The sequence below is a fragment of the Sturnus vulgaris genome, chromosome 2, assembly GCF_052056855.1.
Source record: "Sturnus vulgaris isolate bStuVul1 chromosome 2, bStuVul1.hap1, whole genome shotgun sequence".
NCBI classification, from domain to species: domain Eukaryota; kingdom Metazoa; phylum Chordata; class Aves; order Passeriformes; family Sturnidae; genus Sturnus; species Sturnus vulgaris.
Genome location: NC_142244.1, coordinates 109,745,606 through 109,757,173, shown reverse-complemented (window position 1 = coordinate 109,757,173; position 11,568 = coordinate 109,745,606). Strand labels below are relative to the sequence as shown.

Below are 11,568 nucleotides of genomic sequence, written 5' to 3'. Positions count from 1 at the left end.
AATTACCTGTTCTGCAGTTACTGGACTGGAATCTTTCTATGAAGTTTACAAGCAAGGTCTTTAGCATGATGTTGCACTGTTTAAATAAATTTAGTTATTCCAGGTTTTGCTAATTAAGGGACCCCTGTCCACATGTTCACTAGTTTCTGTTTAGTAAAGCACCCTCAGGACATCTTGAAAGCTGGTCACTGGCTACATAAAATGGTATAGGCATGGCTGTAGAAATAATTTGTATGCATTTACATGCACCATGTTTATGTGAAGGATGTTTCAACTGTGTTGTTAAGTTTTGTTTTGGTGGGGTTTTCTTCACTTGGAAGTTTCTAGGATGACAAATGAGGAGAGTTGCTCATATAATATAATCTGACCTGATCTTCCCTAATGTTCTTTAGTGGTGATCTTCTGGAAAATCATATCTAAAAGAAATGATTCTGCTGTACTTTTTAAATGCAACCAGGTCATTTCACTAAATGTTCTAATGTTTAAGATTACTGTTATTATTATTATTATTATTACTATTCTTCATTATTCGTAATCATCACCAATAATTTTCATTCCATTTTGCACTATCCTCTAGGAGTCCCCACTCAGAATTTCTCCAATTTGTGAGCCCAAATACAACAAATACAAAATCAAAACACAGAAAAAGTCCCAGAGAGTTTACAGCTAGAGACAGAAATTAGGTAGACCAGAAGCATGTATAAGCAGGTTCCATTAGAGTGATTTCTTGTAATGGTAGCTTTAATATGACTAATTCAGGACTGCAAGAAAATACATATGCTTTCTTTCCCTCTCTCCTGTTATTGGCTTGTCTTTTGCTGGCAGTCTTTTTTTTTCCTAGTTTTCAGTCCATTGGCCTGTGCTACATATCCTCAGCAGTTTTTATTTAAAAAAAAAAACAAAAAAAACCCAAAAAATCCAATGTGCAGAATATTTCTGCATAAATCTTTCAGGTCTTCTGCACAACTGCTTGATTTTTATAAGACAGAGCTTATGTAAGCCTTACATACAGAAAAGTGCATATATTCAGAGAGTTTTGTGACTAAGTTTCTCCAGTTTGAATTGTAGTCCAATTAGTATGAGCACAAGAAAACCTGTGACATCTAGAGTAGGTTCTCTTTCCTAATGTAACTTATAAAAACCCCAATCAAAATGGCACTGACATGTGAACAGCACTCTAAGTGAAAAGCCTTAATCCCCATTCTTTATTATTTGATTTAGATGCCTGCTGATTTCTCTAGAATTAATGGGAAAGGAATATGGTTTATTCACATTAGGTAAAGTAATAATGTCTTGGTGATTGCAATTCAACTCAGTATTTGAAAAAAAGCCAACTCATCAATTTCATTAGTAATTTCAATACTCACCCATGCCCAGCAGATAATGAATTTACCAAACAATAAAACTCTTTTTGCCTGTCTTTCAGGCAAATGCTCTTTCAGCCTGTCTCCCTTTTTAGCTCTTTCTTGCATTTGCTCATTTTCCTTGCTGGCATTTCTGGTCTTACTTTCATTGCCATTGACAGCATTTAAAATGAGATAGTTGAGGATCCTACTATTCAGGTTCATTTCCACAATCATTATCAACCCAATTTCTCTCTCTCCCCATCTCTTTTTTTTTTTCTTTCTTTTTTTTCGCCTTCCCTAGTGTGCTCCTTCTATTTGGTTCCTGGTCTCCATTCAGTAGTCTGGGTTGAAAAATGGAAAAAGAGCCCAGCCAATGTTAAATAGTAAATTGGTGCTTAACCCACTGAAGTGTGCACATACTCCCACTGTGTCTGTAATACCCTCCCCATGATTACCCAAGGGAGCTCCATGTCCCCTCACTGTGGTTCAGATCCAAGCAGAGACATCCCTGTGTCGAAAGCCAGCAAAAGCCTCTCAGAAAACAATGAAGACTGCATTAGGATAATATTGCCTTTGACTGACCTGCCCATCAGACAAAGTGAACCCCAAGTCACACAGGTGCTCGTTGGGATGCACACACAGCTCCAGGGATTCCCTTCCCTCAGCTCACCTCTTCCTGTAGCACTGCCTTGTGTCAGCCGTGCCTGGCATGAGCAGGTTGTGGGTGACCAACTCCACCCAGCACAGAGCTGGAATTTCAGTACTTCTCTGCTCTACAGTAGCCAGTTGTGTCATTAGATCCCATCTGGTCTCAGCTTTCCAGTGTAAAGAATTTCTGGAAACAGCATAATGTTAGATGAGTGTGAAATTTACTGCTTTTGTTACTTGCTGGGTTACTGTAGGTGATTTAGAGGACGCTGTCTGTTATTAGGAAGAAGCACTGCAGCTGGAAAGAGAAAAAGCATATTCTATCTCTTCCACACATTCACCTTCAGTTCACAGAACTGAAAATAGAATGGACTAATCAGCAATGAAGAGTTTGCTAGGAGAAGCAGTTACCCAGAAAAGTACGTCTATGTATGCACTATCTTCTATGCAGTACAAACAGGAATTATAAAAATAAGTAAAATAGCATTCATAATTGGTTTTTTTTTAAAAAAAAACTATTCTCCTAATCCCAGTTTCTTCTTCACAAACTTTACAGAGAAGACAATGGGAAGGGAGGAAAGAAAGAAAGAAAGAAAGAAAGAAAGAAAGAAAGAAAGAAAGAAAGAAAGAAAGAAAGAAAGAAAGAAAGAAAGAAAGAAAGAAAGAAAGAAAGAAAGAAAGAAAGAAAGAAAGAAAGAAAGAAAGAAAGAAAGAAAGAAAGAAAGAAAGAAAGAAAGAAAGAAAGAAAGAAAGAAAGAAAGAAAGAAAGAAAGAAAGAAAGAAAGAAAGAAAGAAAGAAAGAAAGAAAGAAAGAAAACTAAAAAGAATTTTAAAAAAGTAATTGAAAGGTCCAGCTATTTTGTTCTTTCATTCTTGCTGGGGATGGAGGAGAGGGAGAAAAAGTGAGAATGAATAAATAAAAAAAACACAGCTCAGAAGAACCAGTTTCCTATTTTTGTTGTTTTTATTTCCCTCTAAAGATGTTATTTTACCACACCCCCTCTGAACAGGAGACATGTGGATAGATTAGTCCAAACTACTTTTCTCTTCCTGTTCCCATTCCTCCACCAGTCTTCACTCCTAACTCCAGCCTTGTAAGTGTTGTATTTGGCATCAGAAGCAAAATAAATTCAATTCCCAAGAGGAAAGGGTCAGTAGTACATGCTAACCTTTCCAGCCTGTGTGCTCACGTTAGGGAATATAAGCTTACTTATTTCTCTTCCAAAGAAAAGCAACCAAAGGATATGGGGCAGTCCTTTTCAAGGGTTTGTAAGAGCAGTTTCCTATTCTAGAAATACCTTCTGCCCTACACTGCACTTGATCTATAAACATTCATAAGAGTTAACCCAAGGTCACTGAAGGAAGAGACAGGACACATTTCATGGTAATATCCAGGCTCTTTAAGTTGATTTTGGTAGTGAGAGAGTTAATTTTCTTCACAGTAGCTTTTATGGGGCTGTCTCGGATTGTGCTGAAAACAGTGTTGACATTACTGAGATGTTTTAGTTACTGTTGAGCAGTTATAGCACAGAGTCCACGCCTTCACTGAGATGGGGAAAAAGGAGGAAGGGGAAAGCATTTGGAGTGGTAGACTTTGTCTTCCCAAGTCAATGCTGCACATAATGGTACCAGACTGTCCTGGGGATGGCTGAGCCCTGCCTGCCCATGGGAACTGGGAATGAATTTCCTGCTTTTCTTTGCTTGCCTGTGTGGCTTTTGCCTGCAAGTCTCCCACGAGTTTCCTCACTTTTACACTTCTTATTCTCTTCTCCTTCCAGCCAGGGGAGAGTGAGCAAGTGGCTGTGTGGGGCTTAGTTATGAGCTGGTTTAAACCTTTTTGGTGCACACCACGGGCCCTGAGGGTTTTGAGATAACAGCAGATTTGATTTGAATGCATTAGATCAAATTTATAACTGTTCTTGCTGTTTAGCGATTAATTGTGACAGCCTGATCCAAAGCTACCAGGGGTGAAGGAAATGGAAATACCTTTCAATTGTTGTATGTAAATTCGAGTTGCATGTTTTAGGAAGTGCTATAGCAAAAAAACCCTTGTTGCTAGCCAGGCTCCCAGCAAAAGAAGTTCATTGTGATGTTAAACCATGACACACTTTTATGACAGGTTTAATGGGACTCAAGGCAAAGAAATAGGACCCAAAATGTGAAAGCTTTTGTCTCTGGATATGGAATTCAGTCTGTCTTGCACAGAGAAACTCACTGGCTGAAAGTGTCTAGACATGCTAGGTAATGGATTTCCCACCCTTCAGCATCAAATACCCTGCCCTGGGTTAAAAAATTAAGTGATTTTTTTTTTCTTTTATTTCTTATATTCATGTTTACTACTTACTTGAGAATGAAATGCAGGAAATCCCTTTTGTCCCTAGTCCTTTGCTTGCAGCTTCTACTGGCAGCTTCCATCTGCTACCTGGGAGCTGGATCTAAGTAGGACATGACAAGGAAAGATTGGAAATGAGAGTTGGAATTAAAGGCATAGAATAGCCAAAAAAGTCTACTAAAACATCTACTTTAGTAGCAGCAGCTTTCAAAAAGCTCTGAGAAATGTGGCATACAGTATCACTGAATTTATATTTTAAAATATCAAAATCTTAAGCAGTTTCAGACACACACTCTATATACTTACTGCATACTCCATGTTTCATCTCAGGGCTCATTACTGGACTCTGCAGACCATGGGGTTTGAAGAACACTGCCAGGTAGTACCCACTAAGAGGTGATGTTTGGTACCTCTTCCTGAACTATAGGAACATTTGCTTCAAAACAACTTGGTGTGGAAAGGGAGTATAAAACAACTCTTCCACTTGATTGCTTGCTCTTTTCACTAGGTTATTACACACACATACACACACTCCCATCCTAGCAGTGTCATCCCCATCATGACTAACTCTTCAAGCACCTGTGAGAACATAGAAGCATTTTATCTATGTCTGGTTTACAATGCATTTCTGGCCTAGAAATAATTTCCTGTATCCAAACATGATATTTGATGAAGATTGCTATCCAAAGAACATTCAGACATACTGTATTTTGGCATTTGGCCTTCCAAGCAAAAAAAAAAAAAAAAAAAAAGCAGATGTATTGAACTATTACCCAGGGCCCATGTTCATTATCTGTCAGGTCTTAGGAGGACTGAATGTTGTATACCAAATATTGCTTAAGATTTAAGATATTTGAGATTTTTCCATATCTATGAACCATAGAGTAATATGTCCCCTTGCTTAAGGTTTTTTTGTTTCCAGTATTTAACTAGAATTTTCATGAGAATATCCATAAATCTATGTTCATTTTTGTGTAATAGACTTAGAAATGAATTAGTTCTTATCCAAGCTATGTCTCAGTAGAGATTATTGAAAAAATGAGAAGCAACACAAAGAGCCTAAGTACTCACATCTCTGCTGCATTTTGTTGGATACATCTATAGAGGTAATCTGAGATACTTTATTAATCAATGGAAGCACACAGTACAGAAAGGAAATGACAGTGCTGTATGCAGTCATGCTTGGCTTTTGATATGGTGGGGTTTTAGTAACACCAGTTTAACTAGAACAGTAACATTAAATCATCATAAACAGTACTTATTGCACTATTTGTAATCCTCCTTAGTAATTTACAAAATAGAGAAGGAAAAACATTCCCAATAGAATTTGTTGTTGTTGTTGTTGTTAAAGATAGGAAACCGTTTAAATGCATATTGGGAGATATCAGATTAGAAGAGTCTGAGTTCACATGATATATCCCCCTCAGCACCATTACTAGTCCCTGATGCCTGAGATTGAAAGCATAAAAGAGGTGTGTGAGAGTCAATACGATGAGGAAATTGTACTGATAAAGGTGATGCCTGGAGCAAAGTATTCATTCAAAGCCCCAATCTCAGTTACCATCTTCTACAGGAGAAACCACCTTTAACACTACCTGATTCCCTGAAGTCTAAAGTGTCATTCACATTAATTATGGTGTTTGCAACACGATATATCAATCTGTGTTACCACCCATCTCTCAGCAAGGCTTACTGAACAAGACTTTTCTGGTGAAGAAAGGTCATTGCTTTTCTTCATTTCAGGGTTTGTAATCTCCTGCATTTTATAATGCCAAAATAATTGCTCCCACTAGGATATTGCCCAGCTGTGCTCAATTTATAATTTGTAATATTTTCCTTTCTGTAAGTCAACTAGTGGTACATTTTTATGGCATTCTCCCAAGTGGATAATGATCCAAAGCAATGTATTTATTTAGAGGACTGGATAAACTGGATCAAAATTCAACCACAAAATGTACAGAAAAATCATTCTGTTTTCCTAGTGTTTTTAAAAATACTTTTCTCTTATTTCTGTTTGTCATAAAGCTTACAGTCTCTGATTTCTGTCCCATTGTTCACTGACCAGGGAGGAAAAATGTTTCTTTCCAGTATGTGCTAAGAATTTTAAAAATGGAAATGTCATGATGCTGACTCCCATTGTCTCTAGGTCAGGGGGACAGAAAGGTGAAGTTGAAGCAGTTTTTTAGTTTAACAAAACATGGCTATGGTACACATCATGAGAAGGGCACAGGAAAGACTGAGGTTTTTCTGGTCTCAGCTGTTAACTATTTGCATTTTCTATTTTAATTTACTCAGTCCCAGTTTTGACAAATGAATGTGGCTTCACTTGAAGGAGCTTGAGAACCATAGCACAGCTGTTAAATAACAAAGAATTAATAAATTTGACTCGATTCACATAATGGATTGAGGCTAGAGATGTCAGTGCAAAAAAGCTTCATATAAGGCATAACTGCTGACATTAAGAATGCAAGTCTTAATCTTGAAAATTAGTAATTGGGAGAGATGAGTGAGTAAGTGGCTGAATTTTATGATGGGGTTGGCTTAGGATGAGACTGTCCTGTGGAGGGGTTTTATTTGCCAAGGTGGCACTCCATAGCAAACAGACTGTAATGTCATTTCTCTGCCAATGGGCTTTCATTTACTGCAAACGAGTTCACTCTCTGCAGGATAAGACACACACATTTAAATCTTAGAAAGCTTTCTACTCATGCCATGTCTCTGAATTTCCCATCAGATCTCAAAGCCAGGAAACAGCATAATGTTTGTAAAGAGATCCAGGCTGTCTTGGCTCTCCAGCTCATATTTACCAGTAATGCAGTCTTTCAGCTTTACTGGGATCCTCTCCTGCTCTAGCATGTTAAGTCAAACAGATATAAAAATTATAAGCCATAGTCTCACAGGTGGTATTAGCAGGCATTATGCTTCCTGCCAGATCAATACCTCAAGGATGAAGGGTTCTCCACCTCTAGTAGTGCTCTAAAAAGCACTTTTAAGAGAGCACATCAAAAGTCACACTATTTTAAAACTAGAGGAGGCTGCACCGGAAAAAAAATCCACCACTTAATATTTAAAATAGACAAATAATATCATCATCAGTGAACAGATTCTCTCATGAGTTGAAAGATGCAGTTCAACTTTCTTTTTCAAAACCACATAAAAGCTAAAATACCACTGCCTGATTAATGTCAGAAAGTGTTAGGAAAGGGGATAATTGTTTCAGATTTTTTTAACATAAAAGCTAGGATGCTTCCAATAGCATATATGACTCATTTAAAGAAAAAGCAGATTTCAAAAGTCTAGCAATATTTGCAGAGCTATCTAATGACTATTCAATGACAACAGTACCAATTGGCATAAAACAACTAACAGAGCCTTGCCACATCTCTACAACTCCCTTATTCTACCTAGCTAATCCCAGCTGGCATTTGGCAGTATTTGGTTAAGCCCACTTGGTGATTGGTAGCAGTAGATATGGAAGTGGTAGCAATAAAAATCCACTTGTGGTCTTACAAGGAAAACAGTTCTTTGATACTTCAAGCAAAAGATTATCAAGGTACCTAAACTGTACCCTACATGTACAGAAGATCTGAGGTTTAGATTGATCAAGGAAAGTTGTGTGTGAATGGAACAGTCATGGTAGAGTTTAAGTAACAGTTTCTATGAAACCTGTGAGTTCGCTGTCACCGATAATAAGTAAGAATAGCTTTAATTCAAAGACTTCTGTGTGGGTTTATGCTCTCCCTTCTCACATATATACATTATTTAATAAGAAATTGAGATAGATTTAAAATTGTCAAGCCCATACAAGGATTCTAGGGACACTCATAACCCAACAATTATTTTGTAGCTGGGTCTCATTTATCACTTTTAGTTGTGCAAGCCTGAGCCCTAACCACCCATGGTAGATAATGCTTCCATGGAGCAAAATTCATTAACGTTTCTATCTTTTCTAAATAAATATACCACTTTTTCCTTCTTCAAACCTTTTTAAGGTTTGTATTTATCATCCATCATCTGCATTTACTGTATCTGTATTTTGACAGATCACAAAAATCCCCAGGAGGGATTCAATCCATCTTATTAGCTTTGCATTTTGTGAAGTTTTCTGTCTAGCAGACCTCAGAGGACTGCCTAAGAAATAAAGTGGTTAGGACTACTTACAGCTTGATAGCAGTAATGTAAAGATGGTGAGAGATTAATCTATCTTAATAATCCCCTGGTTATGATACACTTCTGGGAACAGATAGCCCAGCTAAGGGAAGCTGGCAGGGATGGAAAGACCCCACCCTGTTAGCCTGGGTGATGAGGTTATTCAGCATGACATCCACAGGGGCGAGACCAGGCACATCTCCTCATTGTCAGAGCAGCTGCTGCGACTTGTGGCTTTATTTGCAGCGTTCAGGAGACTGTGATTGACTACCAGGCATAATATGGAGTGGCAGAACACCAGCACCAATTACCCTCTGCCAGCTGAAGGCACTGACTGTAACTGGCTCCACAAAGCAAGAGAAGGAAGGTGTGCAGTTAATATCCACGCACAGCTGTAGGAAGGAATTTAGTTAACATATTCACACAGGCAGAATGGGAGCTTCAAAGTTGTTTAGGAAGTCCTCCCACTGTGTCACAAAGTGCAGAAAAGACCTCCTTGCTTTCTAAACTCCTCAGAGGAGAGTCTAGGTGCAGCTGGATCCAATCTCAGCTCCAGACTTTGTCAACTATTAGAGTCTGAAAAGGTGTAATTGAATCTCTATACAACTCTGTCCCTCGAATGTGGGTGACAAACCAGCTATATTTATACAAATATAAATGATTTATTTTGATAATAATTAGACAAACAGACCTTAATCAAAACTCTTTACTACACAGTATATAAGGTATGCTACTGGTATGCATTATGAGCCAATATTGAAGCAATTATATTAAGACAATTATATCAAAGCTAGAAAAAAATAATTATTAGGTAGAGACTGATGTTGCTTACAGATACCAACGACACTGGGCAAGTCTCTTTCACTCAGTCTTGAGGAGTAACCTTGAGGGGCATCCTCATTCAAAGCAGGAATTTCCACATCACTCCACAAAAGAGTATGTTAGAATACCCTGCCATTAAAAAGTGTGGCTGAGCTTTTATACTATAAAGTGATTGACTGTCAGATGTCTCCAGACCAGCTGTGTCAGCTCAGCAGCTTTAGATTAGTTATTGGTAGTGTCACTTGTTTGCTCCTTCGCTGGATAAATTACCAAGTCAACTAGATCTGCACCTCACTATGAGAATGTTTAATTTTGGGATTGATGAGTCAAGCTGGTTTCAGCATTATTCAACACCAAAAGCAACATGATGGCCCCTTCTCCACATACCACTGGTAGCTTTGTAATTCAGCTTTGTTTATTTTAACCCATTCCAGGAAAAGCTTTCTGCTACCCATATTTCATTAAAATTAATTTATTGATGATATTATCTGAGACAGATACCTAAAAAATGGCAAGTATAGAAATGTTTTGTACTGAACTTAGTGGAATGTCACAATAAAGGATATTTTCACCCCGTACACAAAATCACTCATTAAACAATAACCATTCCTTTTTTCTTGTTCTAGCTTTCTCAGGTCCTAAGAAACATTCATTTATAATGGGGCACTCCAGATGCTCTGCTACCTTACACTTGCTGTGACCACTTGTATCTCTATGATAAAAGTGCAATGCTCATGTAGATCAGGTACATTTTACATTTTTGTCATTAGTCTCTCTCGGCACAGACACTCTCCTGGATAAAATGGTATTCTTATGGTCAAAAGTATGGAAATTAGACTCTAAAGCAGGTCCCACATAGTTTAGGTAATTTTCTTACACATGAATAAAACAGAGGCCTGACTAGCATTTGGCCATATCAAACAACTCCCTTTTTTGTGATGTGATTTTTAAAACAAGATATCCATATTTTTTAAATGAATGCTTGCCATAAAGGAGTATTCGGACTGACTAGGAAGTGCATTTGTGCAAGTTTATCTTTTGTTATGGAAACAGAAGTACTGTCTGTGATCCCTTTTGTCTGGAAGGCATAAAGACATCGAACCTAGTTAAGGTATAATCACTGCTATAATGATGTAATTGTCTACCTTTACGTAGATTCAAAAATGAATTAGACAGTTGACAGGTATGAATATGCCAACTTAAATAATTTTTGCCAGAAGCCATATGAATGCCTCCAATCCTAAAATATGAGGATTTTATACACAAAAACTGTTGATGCAAACAACTAACTGTACTTTGTTCAATTATCAATTCCTCTTTTTATTTTTCTGTGGGGTGTTTTGGTTAGTTGGTGTGTTTTGAGGTTTTATTAGTGCAGCAGCAGGAGGCTTACAGCAGGAGCTGTCATGCAGATATGGGAGCATGCTCGAGCTGATATCTCCAAAGCACCAAGCTCTCTAATATTATTCATAGTATCATGATAATATTGTTAGAAGTTAATTATTACTGTTACTTACCTAATTGAATATGCATATATTTATATATGCATATATTTGGGAAGGTTAATCATAAATGAGTGACTTTGGTTTTGGCTTTCCATGCAGTTTCCCACTTCTAAGAATGAATCTTTCTAAGGTAACTTCTGAAAGGTTAGGCCAACTTAGTTCCTATTTTCCTTGCAGTCACACTGCCTTCTTGGAGCAGGCTTTCCCATGAGTTGGATCAAACCAAAAGTTAAGATTCTGATGCTCAGATCTAACCAAAACCCCGTAAAGTCAATATCACTCATAAACCTTCATGGAATGGCTGTGTTAACATAGGCAACTCACCTTCACCACAGCAGTCATAATAAAGCACTCTTTCTGAGCCTCTGCTCTGATTAAATCACATTTCAACAAATCTTAAACTGGAATGAGCTCTTATTATGAAATGACTAAAGGTCACTTTTATTTTTCTCTACACTGATAGTGGGCATATATACTTACATTGTCAGCTGTTATTCCTGACAATGACAACAGATGAAAAAATAATAGACATTTGCAAAATATGGCAAAACTACAGCATACTATAAATGTTAATGGCTTTATTCATTTCAGATCTGGAATGTGACAAAATGACTCATGCTGGAGAACAGACTTCCTGGATCACAAAGCGAGGTAGGAAATGAAATTAGAGATGGTTAACAGAAAGCATTCCAGCTCAGCATCCCACACCCACTCTTGAAACATTTGTCTAAAATGTGTCCCTCTCCTGAGGTTTGAAAGAACATCT

General features: G+C 37.6%; 1 long non-coding RNA gene across 8 annotated transcripts in view; it reads left to right on the top strand.

Moving 5' to 3' along the window:
- The window catches only part of LOC148224954 (uncharacterized), a 68,223-nt gene that overhangs the window by 42,976 nt on the left and 13,679 nt on the right, over positions 1-11,568 (top strand). For all 8 annotated transcript variants that reach the window (XR_015801802.1, XR_015801798.1, XR_015801801.1 and 5 more), the window contains 2 exons: positions 9,924-10,042; positions 11,394-11,453. This is a non-coding gene — a long non-coding RNA (uncharacterized LOC148224954). The remainder of the gene's footprint in view (positions 1-9,923; positions 10,043-11,393; positions 11,454-11,568) is intronic.